A 16,410-nucleotide genomic window follows, 5' to 3' on the forward strand; every position below is an offset into this window, starting at 1 on the left:
CCCCGGTGCAGACATTGAGAGTCCAACAGACCTGCATTGGAGTCCTAAGCCCTCATGGACAAGCTGCGGGGCCCTGGGCAAGTCACATCACCTCTTAGTCTCTGCCCAGGCCGGGAACAAGGACCTCGCCACGTCAGCTGGGAGAATTGATAGTGCTGGATTCTCCACGATGCCCTGTCACGTCAAAGCTGTCCAGGTCCGTTACAGAGCCGGGAGAGGCCAGTGCTGACTCCGGAGTTGAGTCCATCGCCTGGGTATGATTCTCGGTTCTGCCAGCCGTTATCTGCAGGGTGATCTTGATCTGTGTGATGTTCTCTGTGCCTTGGTTTCCTCATTTGCTAATAATAGGACCAACCTCATATTGTGGGGACGGACACAGGGAGTGCTCACCAGCTGTTACCATGAGATGTGTCCTCAAACCCACAGGTAGGACACCGGGTAGGAGGTTGGGCCTGCAAGGGGAGGGGCTGTGTCAAGCTGAGCCCAGGTGAAGGATAACCAAGGACGGAATCAGCCCTCATCTCTCGGCACAGAACTGTCCATGGCTCCCCATTGCCCAAAGGGAATAAAGCCCCTCTCCTTATCTGGGCCCCAGGCAGCGCATACTTGGGCCTTGTGTACTGTTCTCTGCCATTTGTCCGTCCTCCCAGGCAACTGGAGCACTCTGCCTTCTTTGGATGAAATTCTAATGACTAGGTCATGTAATTAAGCACCTGCCATCACTTTATTCTGGGCACTTTAAATGGTTTAACTCACTCGATCCTCACAGTAACTTGTGCAAGGAGTACGGTTATCACTCGTATTTTAGAGGCAAAAACGGACACCTCAGGGGTGAAGTATCTTGCCCAAGGTCCCAGAGCCTGGATTGGAGCCAGGGGTCAGGCTTCTGGACCCATCCATGTAACCCCAGCCCCACTGGCTCCCTTAGGCCTTTTCCCCTGTTTCCCAGTTCACCCTGCAGCCAGGGCACCTACCTTCCCAGAATTCCCATCCCACCTCTGTCTGCCGAGACTCTTATGCCAGTGCGGCCAACAGGACTTCCCAGATCACCTTCCCGCCACATTGAATGCTGGTGGTGTCTCACCTGCTCCTCTCAGGGGGTGGGGTATCCATGGTTGGCCTTGGGGCCCCTTGTCCACCTCTTCTAGAGGCCAGGAGCTGTGCTGTGGCCAGTTCTGTGTCACCCACAAGGCCCTGAAGGCCAGGTTAGCAGGCATTTACTGAGGACCTACTATGTGCAAGACACTGGGCCTCATATGGCAGGTCCCTGCACCCAGCCTGGGCTTCTCTCCCAAACTCCAGACTTGTCCAGCCAATGCCTCTGCCACATCTCCATTTGGATGGCCAGTGAGCAGCTCTACCTCAGCAGGTCACAAACTGAGCTCCTGAAATTCACCCAAACCTGCCCCACCCCTGCGCCCTTCCCATCTCAAGTAATGGCAGCTCTATTTTTCCACTCCCTAGCTCAGGCCCCAAACCTTGGGATCATCCTTGATATCTCTCTCTCTCTCTCTCTTTCTCTCTCTCTCTCTCTCCCCCCTCCCTTATTCAATCCATCTGCAAATCCTTTTGGTTCTGCTTTCAATACATATCAGTGATTTGACCCATCTCTCCATATCCACTGCCACTACTCGTGTTGCCCACCTGCATGAGCCTCCTCACAGGTCTGCTTCCCGCTCAGCGCCTGGGATCCATTCTCCACACAGCAGCCAGTGATCCTGTTAGCACCTACGCCAAACCCTGTTCTCTTCCCTGAACCCTGCAATGGCTCCCAGCCCATTCAGGGTCAGAGTCCTGCCAGTGGGCCCTGCGTGTTCCCTGCCTGACCTCAGCTCCTGCCATCACCACCCCCACCTCATTCATTGACCTTCAAGCTATTCCTCCAACATACCATGTGCATTCCCACCTCAGGACCTTTGTACCTGCTGATCCTCTCCCCAGTATACTCTTTCCTCTCATATTAACATCACTTCCTCTTTTACTCCCTTCAGAGATCTGAGTAAATATCACCAGCTCGGAAAGACTCTGCCTTACCCCCACCCCCATCCTTTCCCCATGTTATCTCTCCTCACACCACTCGTTCCCACGTGACCTTACACACGTATGTAGATGTTACTAGAACGTGACCTGCGCTACAGCAGGGCTCTGCCTGTCTTCTCACTGCTGTATCTCTGGTGAATGAAAGGATAGAAGGATGGATGCCGGGTAGGGACAGCAAGTATCGAACGTCTTGTCTGTGCCAGGTTCTGTGCTAGATGCTAAGGTGACGTGTGACAAGACTGCCCCCTAAAGAGCCCTAGTCTGGGGAGAGAGACAGGCAGTGAGAGGGGGAATGGGGTAGTGTCCGGGAATGAGCTCAGAGGAAGAATTGGTCCAGCTGGTCAGAGGGAACTTCCTGAAGGAGGGGGCACACGCGTGACCTGAAAAGTGAAGAGGAATGGGGCAAGAGGAGGGTTGGGTGGACAGGTGGGCATGTGCTCTGGGGGTTGAGGATGGGGCTGGTGGGCAGGGAGGAGTAGGCGGGGCTTAAAGGTGAGTAAGAACCACTTGGGGTGGAGAGAAGCGCAGGTCTTCCCGGTTGGGGTTACCGTGTGGACAAAGGCCCAGAGATGGGAATGCGCAGGGCATGTGTGTGGCAGCTTGGCCGGTGGGGACGGACTGGGGAAGGTCATCAGTGCTGCCTGGAGAGGTGTCAGGAGGAGCAGCGGAGTCTGGCTTGGAATCCCAGCTCTCCCTCTCCGACCCCGTGATCCTGATGCGTCACTTGCCCTCTCTGTGGCTCAGTTTTCCCATTGGTGGGCTCTTGACCACGTGATTCTCCTGCAGCACTGTCCTGCCTCGCTGGGAGGATGACACTCAAGCCTGGAGGGACTGAGTGTGAGAGAAGTCCGCCGGCAAGATCATGGTCAGCAGGGGGAACAGAATATGCAAAGACATGGGGCCCTTCTTCCACATTGCATTTGTCCAGTCCTTCCCTCAGCGAGCAGAGGCAGCGAAGACAGTGATGGGGGTGACCTGGCTGTCCCTAACGGCGTCCAGGCCTGGAGTGTGCCCGGCTCTGCACTCGAGGAGTCACTAAAGTTTGGCCTCATCCTCTGCCAATAACCAAAGCCCTGACAGACAGGGCCCTCCTTGAAGCTGGAGAGCAGTGAGGTGACCAGCAGCTTTGTTAGCACATAGCTGGTAAACGGCAGGCAAAGGCCGTGAATCCAGACCGACCTGGCCCCATTCCTTTTAGCAAGACTGAACCACATCTTTCGGGTGGGCCGGGGGAGCTGGTGCCGATTCTGAGGAAGCTGGGGTCACACAAGTGAAAGCCTGCTCATGACAGGCTCTGAGATCAGAGCCCCCCATGGGCCTGCTCTCATCAAGTCCACTTCCTCCTTTGGGAAGGCGAGTCAGGCTTCTGGAAAGTTCTCTGAACCTCTCCCATCTGCTGGCGCTTCTCTGAAGACTCTGGATGGTCCTGGAATGTTCCAGGGTTATTGACTCCCTAAAGCCTCACAATGACCCCTCCTGCAGGGGTTGTTAGCCCCATTTTACAGCTCAGGAAACAGCTCAGAGAGGAGCACTTACCCAAGGAAGGCCCACTGGTTGACTGGGCTATCCTACTATGTTCATTCTCTGAAAGCTGCTGTGGGGACAGAGGGCCTGGCTCCATGTGTTGCCGAGAGCTGGTGCTCGGGCATACAGTCGGGGTTTCAGGGAGCCAATTTCAGTGCACACTGAGAACTTTCTTTCAGGTTGCCCAACATGGAGTCTTTGCAGGAGTGAGCTCCCCGTCATCATTAGAGTTCCAAGGACCTCTGCATGTGGGGAGGGGAGATTAGGTCAGAGGGGCTGTTGGGCTGAGCAGCCCAAATTTCTTTGACCTCTCCAAGCCTCAGTTTCCTTATCTGTGAAATAGAGATTTTTTTTTTTTTAACTTAAAGTTTTTTGGTTTTTAAAAAAATTTTATTGGGGAATATTGGGGAACAGTGTGTTTCTCTGGGGCCCATCAGCACCAGGTCAAGTTGTTGTCCTTCGGTCTTAGTTGTGGAGGGCGCAGCTCAGCTCCAAGTCCAGTTGCCGTTTTCAGTCTTTAGTTGCAGGGGGCGCAGCTCACCATTCCATGCGGGAATTGAACCGGCAACCTTGTTGTTGAGAGCTCTCGCTCTAACCAGCTGAGCCACCTGGCTGCCCCTGAAATGGAGATATTAATACCTGGCTGTCAGAGGCGATAGGGGTCAAGGAGCTCCGTGAAGTGCCCAGCCCTTTTCTGGTCCATGGAACTTACCCAGTAAATACCACTGTCCCCTTCCAGGGATCCCAAGCTTCTCCTATAACAGCCAGGCTCTGAGGACAGAGTGGGAAAGGGGCTTCCTCCAACAATCCTGCCCCTGTGGAGCAGCCCCACAGACCCCCCGCTGCCTTCCTGTCTGGGGAGCCGGGGGTCCAGGCCAGGGGTGGGCAGACATCTGCCTATCCGTTTCATCTGTCATCTGGACTGGGCTGTGGCCAGCACCTTGAATAACTCAGAGGCCACAGTGATACTTTGGAAAGCACGGTTTGAGGGCAGATGTGGCCTCTTGCCACCACTGACACCGGCCTCCAGGAGGAGGATTCACATTTTGTCTTTGTAATGACCTCACTGCTTTAATCACAGCCCCACCCAGGGGACACCTGGAGTCCTCATGCCTTCCATAGCTTCCTGGCTCCTCAGCTAGGAAATGGCTCAATGCCAGGACCCAGTGGGCTCTCACGATGCTCCAAGCAAATGGTATTTGTTGAGCACCAACCCTGTTAGGGACTTGCCTTAGTTCTGCTCGAAGAATTCTTGAGGTGAGACTAGGAGAGAAAGCCAAGGCTCAGGGAGAAGAGGCAACCTGGCTGAGCAACACCAGCGCCATAGCTTTCTCCCAGGGCATGAATATCCCTGTCCGCATCCTGGTAGCCCCTGGGCAGGGCAGTGGAAGGAGCACTGGCTTCGGAGCCCTGGAGTGTGAGGGGGGGCCCTCGGCTGTGCAGGAGGGAAGATGAGGCACAATCCTGACTCCACCCTCACGTCTTTGCATGCTCTGTTCCCCCTGCTCACCATGCTCTTCCTGCAGACTCCTCTCCATCCTGAGTCTCTGCAGGCTTACGTCCCACCCTCTTTGTGAGGCAGGGCAGTGCAAGAGGAAAGGCACATGGTTGGGAATCTACAGGCCTGTTTTCAAATCCTGCCATGCCACCACTGGATCTGAAGGAGGGGGGAAGTTGGGAAGAGCGTGCAAACGGACCAGCATAGGCCAAGGCAAGATGATGCGAGTGGGCCTCCCAGAGCTGCATCGGCTAGGAGGTAGAGCTGGGAGCCGGACCGAGGGCACGAGGCCTGGGTTGGTCTGCTTTTCCCCCACTCTGGGCCTTTGCCAGGGCTGTCCTCTTCTCCTCCTGTCCAAGCCTTCATGCCTTTAAGACTCTGCTCGTTGGTGTTCCCTGTCAGGTTCTTCCTGGGCCACCCCTTCCCCAGTGTTCCCATGGCCCCAGGTGCTATCTTGATTTGAGCAATGATTCGGGTTGTATAGATTACTGTCCTACCCAAGTGTGGTAGAAAGATCCTCAATTCAAATCTCGGCTCTGCTCCTCTCCTGCTGGGTGACCATGGACGAGTTACTTCACCTCTCTGTTTTTTCATCTGTGAGATGACAGTAGCAGCCCCCAGCTCACAGGGTTCTCTAGGGGATTGAATGAGATTGTGTTTATAAAGCAGCACACTGTACTGCTTCCAAAAGTCAGCCAGCTGGGACACACACGTTCGTGCACATCATTATTTGTGAGTCCCTGGAGGGCATAGCCTTGTGTCTGGTGCCCTGTTCATGGCAAGGCAGAAATGTGGCTCAGTGATTGCTTCTGGAATGAATGGGCAGCCTGTTCTCCTATGCAAATGTGAGCTCTTAGGTTACCGGTCACCTAAATAGTTACCAAGTATGGAACGTCTGCATCATCTTGTTTGATCTTGGCCGTCCTTCAACGGTGGAATTATGTAAACCCATTTGGCAGATAATATAATTGAGGCTTAAAGAGACTAGGCTGCCGGCCTGAAATCCAGTGAATCCACTGAGTTGACTTTTGCACCTGGGTCTGGCTGACTTTGCTGTGTGTTGGTTAGGACTCTGTCCTATTATGCTGCTGGCTGAGTGGTGCTGACACGCCCTTCTCTGCCTCCTGGGTGCCCCTCTCCATCTCCAGACCACGCTTTGATGTCACTGAGGTGAGAGGACATGGATTTGGGGCCCACAGTGATTTGTGCCCTGTAATACACGTACACACACATGCACACAAGTGCACATAGATCACACACATGCACCTGGCCTCCACAGCCAACAGGTCTCCAGAGGTCTCCGCAGCCAAAACCCGTGTGAAGTTCCTGTGAAACACTGCGTGTCGAGCTGTCACTGCTCATGGAATTGTTGGCTTCAGTCCTCCTCCAGCTGTTAGTGTTGGAGCTCGCACCGGCTCGTAGCTCATGGGGCTTGGAGACTCCCCATCCTCGCTCGGCTTAGTGTCCCGGTGCAGTGGGGGTGGCAAGGGAAGAGCCAGCACACATTATGCCGTCTCACCAGGCCCAGCACCATGGAAGCCTGGGACCTTGCTGGTGGCCTTGGGCAGCTCACATGCCCTCTCATTTGTTTAATGACCTTACAACCCCACTCTGTCTCCCGGGCCAGGCTGGATTTGAGGCTCAAGTCAGAAAGGGAATGTAGAAGATGGATGTGGGGCGAGCAGGGGAACGTCCATTGGTGGCTGGGTGTGGAGTTCAGAGGAGTCCCCATTGCTGAGGTCCACCCGGGCCCGCTGGGGAAGGTGCTAAGTGGTTCTGAACCAACCCTGGTTGTCTTCTCTTGAGTTCAACTTGGGGCCACTGTAGCCATGCCCATCCCGGCATCCTCTGAAAGAGTGTGGGCAGCCCGGGGGTCAGTGGAGACAGTCCCCAAAGAGCCACGTCTCTTTACAGGGGCCTGTGGCGGGCTAAGAAGTCAGTGGCCAAGGGACAAAAGTAGTGATGGGGCAGGGAGGACCTGTGTGGATGTGGAGCCTAGGGCAGGCTAGCCCAGGAGGAGTAAACCTGGACCTGGAAAGGTTTATTAGTCATTCAATCATTCATTCCTTCTGCACATGTTTATTGAGCACCTCATATGTGCCCTGTACACTCATGCTCAGTGCTGAGGACACAGCAAGGGACAAGACTCCTGTCTTTATGGAGATCAGATTCTAATGGAGGAACACAGACAAGAAAATATAATAAGAAAGTAAAATATATTATTGTCCAGAGTGATAAATGCTATGAAGAAAAATTAAACAAGGAAGGGAAACAAGGGGTGGATTTTTTTTTTTTTTTAATAAATAAGGTGTCCAAGAAAGGTCTAATTGAGAAAGTGACATTTGAACAAAGACTGCGAGGAGCTGAGGAGGTGAGTCAGATGGCTCCCTGGGGAAAGAGCATTCCAGCCAGAGGGAACAGCCAGGGCAAAGGCCGGGCGCCAGGAGCGTGCCTGGCATGGTGGAGGAATGGTGAGGAGGCCGGTGGCTGCAGGGGAGTGAGGCAGGGGGAGGTGGTAGCAGATGAGCTCAGAGAGGAAATGGGGGCCAGATGGTGAGGCCTCCTGGACTCACCATTTAAAAGGATCCCTCTGGCTGCAGAGTTGAGAATAGACTGGGGGAGGGGCAAGGGCCGCACCAGGGAGACGGATAGGAAGCTGTTGAAAATAATCTAACAGGATTTGCTGATGGATTGTGTGTGTGTGTGTGTGTGTGTGTGTGTGTGTGACAGAGACAGAGAGAGAGAGAGAGAGAGAGAGAGGGGGGGGGGGGAGGGGTGGACAGGCAGTGTCAAGGATGGTTCCAGAGAATTCTGGTCCATTTGCTGGCCTGGAGGCTCAGAGGAGACCCCAGAGTGGGCTGGGATGAGGACTGGTGGATTAGAAAGGTGGTTCTTTCTGCACCCATGGAGGCTGCGTGGATCCCAGCCCAGCCCCAAGAAGGGCCATCCTCTCTGTGCTCTGGACTGTCGGCTGAACTTTCAGTGGTGTCTGGGCCGATATGACCCCTCCCCATCCATGCACCCACCCATCCAGCCTGCCCTCAGCACCCCAACTATCTGGGTGCTGTCCCCAGCATGGGGGCTGCATCGGTGAACTCCACAGATACGTCCCTGCTCTCGTGGAGTTGACATCCAGTGTGTCCAGACCTGAAACAACTTGTCCACGGAGCAGAATAAAACCAAAGGATACTCTTAATTCTTTCCAATTTAAGGTCACTTGACAAGTTTGTGACTACATGTGATTTGATTGTTAAACATTTCTAAGTCATTTCAAATAAAGTTATTATTGCTAAAAGACCCTGGTCAGGCCATGCCTCCTGGTCTGGGTTCCAGAAAAGCCTGGCAGAGCTGAGCGTACCATGCTGCAAGGTTGGGGAGGGGTCCGAGGAGGTGGCCTTTATCCCCAGGCAGAGAGGGGGAGATAGCATCTAGGTGGAAGCCCAGCACACCCAAAGGCCACAGGGTAGGGGAGGGTATGTGGAACAGGATGGGTGTGTGTGGGTGGGGGGAGGCTGCAAAGCCAGGTGGGCCCCCTGGGAGCAGCATCTGGACTTGTTCTGAGGGCAGTGGGGAGCCATCAAAGGTTTCTGACCTGGGGAATGACCCACTCTGCTGGTGGCACCATGGAGGATGAATGAGAAAAGGCAAGTGGTTCAAGGTGGGGCGACCAGAGAGCAGTCTGTGGCCTTGGTCAGTAAGGGGTGCTGGGACCTGATCCAGAAAAATGGGGAGTCAAAGAGGATGGATCTGGGGAGCATCACAGGGGTGACTCTCTGAATCTGGAAAGTGGGGTGGCACTGCCTGCTTGGGTCCCACAGGTGGCCACCTCAGATAACCTCACACGAGATGTGTTCCTTCGGCAATGCTCCCTGCCTCGGAAATGTCCACATTCTCACCTGGCCCTCGGCACCACCAGAATCTGGCATCATCCTGGACTCCCTCTCCCCTCCACTGGTGTTGTCTCCACAGCACTTTGATTTTGGCTCCCAAATTCCTTCTGGGTGTACGCCTCCTCTGCACCTCCATCCCAGGCCGGGCCCTGCCTCTCCAGACGTGGACTGAGGCCATGGTCTCCTCCCCGTTTCATGTCTCCAGCCTTGTACTGCTGCTCCACCCCCTGTAGAATAGTCAAAGGGATCCTTCTAGAATCTGAGTCTGGCATGCCACCTTCTTGTCCTCGTGGATTCCCACTGCCCTGAGGAAAGCCCATCTGGCACAGGCCCTCCTCAGCCTACCTGTCCCCCAACCCTCCCAACACCCAACCTCAGACGGAGCATTTCATTCATTTGGCTAAGGTTTGCTGGACACCTACTCGGTGTTCGCACCATGCTTGCACTGAAAGGAGAGAGGACAGAGAATCAGTTACAGGCTCTGGGAGCAGATATCTGAGCTGAGATCCGGAAGATGAGCAGGAAGTGGGGAGAGTGTTTCAGGAAGGAGGAATAGCGAGAACCAAAGGCCTGAGGCATGCGTGGGCCGGATCTACTGGAGGAAGCAATGTCCTGTGCTCATATCAGGGCATTGCTACCTGGAACCCCACCATTGCCCCAAGATGGTGGCTTTGGAGGGGCAAAGGCTGAGCCTGGGCAGGTGGCAGGGCCAACGCCTGGGGGCCCGTGGGGCAGACTGAGATGTGGGGACCCTATCATTTTTTAAAAAATAGCTTTATTGAGATATAACTCACACACATGAAATTCACCCTTTTAAAGTATGCAATTCACCCTTTTAAAGTATGCAATTCAGTGGTTTTTTAGTATGTTTATCGAGTTGTGCAACCATCACCACTATCTAATTCCAGAATATTTTTATCGCCACTCCTCCCAAAGGAACTCTATACCCATTAGTAGTTACTCTCCATTCCCCCTACTTCCAGTCCTTGGTAACCACTAATCTACTTTCTGTCTGTATGGATTTGCCAATTTCATCGAAATGGAATCAGACAATATGTGACCCTTTGTATCTGGCTTCTTTCACTTAGCGTTCTTTTTTTTTTAAGATTCGTTCATATTATAGCATGAATCAGTACTTCATTCCTTTTTATGGCCAAATAATAGTCCTTTGCATGGATAGACCACATTTCCACATTTTGTTTTTCCACCCATCTGTTGGAGAGCATTTGGGTTGTTTCCACGTTGCGGCTATTGTGAATGGTGCTGCTCTGAACATTCTGTGCAAGTTGTGTGGACATGTGTTTTCATTTCTCTTGAGCAGATACCCAGAGATGGCCTTGCTGGGTTGTAGAGTAGTTCTTGGTTTAACCTTTTGAGGAATGCTCTTTCACAATGGTCCTGCCCGTTGCATTCTCCCAGAAGTGCGAGGGGTTCCGACTTTTCCATATCCTCGCCGACACTTGTCATTGCCTGTCTTTTGAAGATAGCCATCCTAGTGGGAGAGAAATGGTATCTCCTTGTGGGTTTGACTAATGACTAAGCGTTTTGGCCATCTTTTCATGTGCTTTTTGGCCATTTGTATATCTTCTTTGGAGACTATCATTCATATTCCTTACCCATTTGAAAACTGGATGATTTGTCCTGTTAGTGTTGATTTGTAAGAGTTCTTTATATTCATGGATACAAATCCCTTATCAGGGGAAAAGAGCTAGAACTCCAGGCCAAGGAGACAGGACCTGGGGCTTCCCTGAGCTCTGTACTGCTAGTGCTGGGGTCTGTCCCTGAGGTCTCACAGAGGGACTCTGTTGTCCCCTGGGAGGGTGGCCATTTGCTCCATGAGTCAACTTCCTCCTCCAACTCCTTCGTGTCCACTGCCCTGACCCACTTCAGATACCACATGGCAAATGCTTTCCAAGGATTGGGGTGTCTCTGCCCACCAGGACCCAGGCCCAGCAGCTGGCTTTCACATCAAGGAAAAGGGAAAATTCGATCCCTTCAGAGGTGACCGCAGAGAACCTGCCACCTGTTCCACGCCTGCTGTGACACTGCCACAACTACAGCCGTGACAGATCAGCCGCCTCCGGCTGGGCCCAGAGGTCAAGCCCCAGGCTTACCCACAGGCCTGGCCGCCTGACGTGCAGGCAGCAGGGGGCAGACCCAGTCCTGTGCTGTGGGAGGGACGCCTGCCAGGGCAGCCGCAGGCCCTCGGGCCAGGCCCTCCCTTGCCCTGCTTATTTAAACTTTCCTGAACTTTCCACAGCTTGTAAGTTGAGATCCTATAACTTTGAGAATCAAGGGAAATGGTAAAAAAAAAAAAAAAAACACAAAACCCAACCATGGCTGCTGGCTGATTTGGCTCAGACATTTGGGGGGGTTCTTTCTCTGGCTGCTCAGGGCTGAGTGTTGGACTGAAAACATAGGGGCATTTCTTGCTGGGCCTGCCACATGGGGTCTCACCTCCCCCTATACCCTTTCGGGCTGGGGTGTTTGCCCCGCCAGCAGCCCCCAGCCTCATGCCATTGCTTGTGACTATGAGCGAGGGGAGGGAGAAGCACTCTGGGCCACTGCAAAGCAAGATAAACCGATGGAGCACAGGGTCCAAAGAAGGGAAGGGGCCTGACAATTCAGGGAGAAGGGACCAGGCAAGCTGGGGGAGCCTGAGGTGCAGCCTCTGGAAGCTGGGGAGGTTATGTATTGCAGGGGGGAGTTCTAAGCTGTCTTTTAAGGAGGGTTAAGATTTCAAAAGTCATTTGGGCACAGAACAGCATGCATACAGGCCCGGCACATTGGGGAACGCTTTGAAGGCTGTTATCTGGGGGGTTGAGACAAGCAGGTGAGAAACCAGCTGAGGCTGACCGTCAGTCCCCGGCCCCACGTGCCTGGGCATGAGCCCAGCAACCTGATGGTGCTCCTATGTGCTAAGGAACCCTCTGGCCCCCTCCTTAACCTTTGCCCTGCTGCTCTTGGGGTCTGGTTCTGACCCCTCCCCTCAAGCCCCACCAGCGGTGCTCTCCCAGGAGACATCCGGGTCCAGACAGCATTTTTCTCCTTTGCAGGATTGGGCCTCAGGGCTTGCTCCTCGCTCCCGCAGCGCCCAGCTGGGCCTGCCACCCGCCACCTGCTGCCTGCCCACGTGGACCCCCCTGTGCCCCTGCTGGTGCAGCTTTGGCAGGCTCTGTGCCCTGAGGCTCTGCTCACTGATTAGGAAGCAGGCAGCCGGTGGGCTCCGGAGCCAGAGCGAGAGATTTATTGTGGTTTTTAGGGGGCGTTTAGGAGCGATGTGATAATGTCTGTGAACGCACTTTGTAAACTGTAACGGGGGAGTGCCATGCGCACGGGAGGGACTGTGGCTAGGGTGGGGGCAGGCGCCCAGCCCCTAGATGACATCCTGGGGCTCCAGTCCTGGGGGTGGAGAAGCCCTGCCGGGATCCAGGGTGGAGTCCCAGGCTGCATTTGCTGGCACAGGGCTTTCCGGGGCCTGCAGGCCCATCTGTGTCACCAGGCAGCTCTGGAATGAGCTGTGAGCCAGAAAATTGCCCGGGTCCCTCCCTTGCCCAAGAGGCTCAGTTGCACTGAAGTGATGGTGATGCTTCCTGGCTGCAGAACAGGGAGGACTCCGGCCTCCTGACCCTGCTGTGGGACAGCAATACAAGGGGACAGCGCCTGGACTAGGCTGTCTTCCGGGAAGGGGAGCTGCCTACAGGTAGGGGCTCTGCCATCCCACCCTTCTAGATAATGGTTACCATCAGAGGAGTATTTTCTTCCTTGGCAAATGTTTGTTGAGCACCTACTATGTGCTTGGCACTGCTCTAGATGCTGGGCTTACAGTAAGGATCAAGACGGACAAAATTCCCCATCCGCACAGAACTTATGTGGAGGGAGGGTGAAGACAGACAACCCACAGGTGAATAAAGACAATTGCAAATACTGATCCTTACTACGGAGAGAGGAAAATGGGCGAGTTGGGAACTACTGAAGCTGGCTGATCGGGAAAGGCCTCTCTGGGGGTCTCTTGCTCTTCTCTCCCCATGGGCCCTTTCCTGCAGCCTCCAGGACAATCCTGCACCCTGAGGGCTCAGCTGACGCCCCGCCCTCACCTGCCCATCACTACTAAGGCTGGTAGGCCAGGTGGCCTCAGGGCTCCCAGGCCTGCGTCCAGGCTGCCCTGGGTCCTTGAGCTTGGGACTGGTTGCCTTTATTAATTCTGAGAATAATGAGAAGCGAACTAATGCTATTTGAGCATTACTGGTGCCATGTGTCATTCTGACTACCGCACCTGAGTTATTTAATTTAATCCCCAGTACAACCAGATGATTCGGGAACTGTCGTTAATATTCCTATTTTATAGACAGGGAAATGGAGGCCCAGTGAGGTTGTGTAAACTTGCCCAAGGCCACACAGTTGGTACAGTGGAATTAGGATGTGAACCCTCAGGGCCCACGCTTTTCACTCTTCCCTTCTGTCTTCCCTTCTGTGTCTGTTAAGGTCACAAGCCTTGAACTTTATGATTGACAGGCTGTGCTGAATGGTTCCACATGCCTTGTCCCACGTCAGCCTTCATTACAGCTTCTTAAGTCAGTTGGTCTTCTTATGATCCACCCCTACTCTTTTTATCAAGAAAGGAACAGAGGCCCTGAGCAGGTGAGTTGTAGCTGGGAGGTTGGGAAGTCAGGATTCTCACTCAGGCTAGCTCACCCCAAAACCCAAGCACTTAACCTCCCGGCTCTCCTTCCTCTTTGCACCTTTCTGTCTGCTGTCTTGTTTGTGCCCCTGAAAGCCCATAGAGACTGGGTTGATCCCCCATATTGCAGATGGACACGCTGAGGTCCAGGGAGGTGTGTTGTGATTTGTGCATGGCTGTTGAGCCAGGCCTGTGATTTGCTGGCTGTTGAGCCAGGCCTGCTTCCCAGCGCCCTCACTGAGAGGGCTCCTGGCCCGGCCACTGTGGCCAGGGGGTGGTTGAGGAGGTGGAGACAGGGTCCTGGACATTTACCCAGGTATGCAAGGCTGTGGAGGGAGGGCTGCCTGGAGCCAGGACTAGGATCCAGGTGTCTGCCTCTCCTCCATTACAGAGTGGTCCCACCTCCTAGACTTATCTCTGCATCCAACCCTGAGGGCGGTGGTCTCACTTCCTGGCTGGCTAGGGGCACTCTGGAAGGCCATGCAGACTGCTGGCTCAGTGCCCTATCAGCCTGTAACCTTGGCAAGGTCACCCTCTCTGAACTTGTTTCTTCTCTGTACAATGGGATCTTGGTATCTGGCTGGCTTTGTGACACAGGTTTCTAGAAAATCCTGTGGTGTGTCTGGTGGTGGAAAGGTGTGGCTCTGACCTGGTCCCCTCATCCTCTGCTCAGGAAGCAGTCGGATTAAGGTGTGCTGAGACACCTGCCGGGGGAGTGATCACAGCTGCCATGGCCCAGGAGGGGGCTCTCTGGGCTACTCTGTACCACATGGTACCGGGCAGCAGCTGGCCTTAGACCCTGTGGCCCTGAGGCCTGCTGTGACCTCACAGGTGCCAAGGAGGCACAGTTGGGCTCTCCCTGAGCCTCCTGGACACTCCCCAGGTGGACTGCACCTTCTGGGAGGGATTTGATGCCAGTCTGAGGACAGCAGCAGCAGAGGCCCTAAAGCCTTGGCAGTGGGATTAAGGTGGAGAAAAATGAAGCGTGGAAATCATTAGCTTCCTTGGTTGGCAAGAGGCGCCCTGAATAAACATTTGGGGCTTTTAAAATTAACATCAGTTGCAGGGACTAGTGCCCTGTGCCCACCATGGCCCAGGCCGCCTTGTGGAATCCCAATCCTGCTGTTCTTTGGTTGCCCCTCAGCCAACACTTACTGAGCGCCCATTGTGGGCCAGGCCCAGAGCCAGGATGGGAGGGAGAATCCAGCCAGAGAGCAGCAGCCGCAGAGGGCCACCGTGCCAGCCAGCAAGGAAGCAGGCAAGTCGGGCTGTGGGAGCAGGGAGGGGCTGGGTAGACACTGGGGGCAGGGGACAGTGCCAGGAGGCTTCCCAGAAGAGGGCCTAAAAGGGTGGGGGTGGGCATCCCACAGAAAGGGACCTGCAAGAGCACTGGGGTATGAAGAACTCCTTGCAGAACACACACCTCCTGGGCCAGGCAGGTGGGCCTGGTGGGGACTGGGGTAAGCTGCAGGCCAGTGTTCTGTCAAGACTGCTGCCAAAAGGCAGTGCAAGGGGGGAGGCTTCTGCCTGAGACTACTCTTTTCCAAACTAAATTGGAAATGTGGATTTTTTTAACGTGAAAATTCCTGATTTTTAAATGATGGGTATTAATTTTAATTAAAATCAAAAAATATCATGGTCTAAACCAAGCATGGCTTGGGCTGGATTGGGTCCCATGGGCCAAGAGTTTTGATCCCTAGTGGCAGTGGTGATGGGGAAGGTCATGGAGGTGGAGCAGGCTGGTTAGAAGTGGGGGCGCGGTGAAGGGGAAGGATGCTGGGCAGTGTGGGCCATTTGGATGGTGGGGGTATTGTGAAGGCAGAGGTTGGGGTGGGGTGGGCCAGTTGGATGGAGGGATTTTTTTGAAGGGGTCGGGTGGGGTGGGCCGGCCTAACCCCCACCAACTGCGCCAGTGCGTGGGGAGAAGTGGGCACGGGTGGGCGGGGGCTGGAGGCAAGCCCCCCCCAACCCCAACCCCGCGCGCCGCGGCCGCCCGCCGCCTCCATCCGGGCCTCTCCCCACCTCCCGCCCGCCCGCCCCCGCCCGTGCCCCTCCCCCGCCGGCGCGCACGGCTCCCGCCGCCCCTCCTCCGCCCGCCCGCCCTCCGCCCGCTCTCCCCGGCTCCCTCCCGGTCTCTCTTAAGTGCCATCGAGGGGCGCCGGGAATTGCAGCCAGTAAATCGCGTCCCACCACTCAGCAGCGGGGCCACCGCAGCGGCGCCGCCCGCGCCCGCCGGGAGCCCGCGCCGCCCGGGCGCCTCTCCAGGGCCCGCGAGGCCCGCCCCCCACCCGGCGCGGCGCTGCGCAGGGCCTGCCCCCGGGCCGGCCGGGGCGCGCGAGGCCCGCGCTGGAGGCGAGGACGCGGCGGCCGCGGGGCGCACGGCCCGGAGCGCGCGGCCCGCGCCCCCGCGCGCCCTGCCCGCGCCCGCGCCCCGCGCTCCGGAGCCCGGCCCCGCTGCCCGGGCTCTCCTGCGGGACCGATGCCGGCCCTTCGGCCTCCAGGGTAAGTGGGCAGAGCGACCGCGGCGGGGTGAGGCGGGTGGATGGGCGGGCGCCCGCCCCCGGGACCCAGTGCCCGCCCAGCAGCCCAGCACCAGCGTCTGGCACGTGGGGGCGTCTCAAGTTTCCTCTGGAGGCCGGACAGGTGGCGAGAACGCGGGGGTGTGATGCCCTACGGCTGGCATTTACTGCGTGCCTACTGTGCGCCCGGCGTGACCGGCTCGTCTGAAGTGGTTTTTTGGTGGTTTTTTTTGTCCCATTGTACAGATGAGAAAACGG

The 16,410-nt window shown here is 55.5% G+C and overlaps 1 protein-coding gene across 1 annotated transcript in view; it reads left to right on the plus strand.

The window, feature by feature from the left end:
- The first annotated feature begins 16,036 nt into the window (after positions 1–16,036).
- The window catches only part of TCF20 (transcription factor 20), a 160,602-nt gene continuing 160,228 nt past the window's right edge, over positions 16,037–16,410 (plus strand). The window contains exon 1 of the mRNA XM_081060129.1: positions 16,037–16,135. The gene's annotated coding sequence lies outside the window, so the exon portion shown is untranslated. The remainder of the gene's footprint in view (positions 16,136–16,410) is intronic.

This window comes from Rhinolophus hipposideros, assembly GCF_964194185.1.
Source record: "Rhinolophus hipposideros genome assembly, chromosome: 9".
NCBI classification, from domain to species: Eukaryota; Metazoa; Chordata; class Mammalia; order Chiroptera; family Rhinolophidae; genus Rhinolophus; species Rhinolophus hipposideros.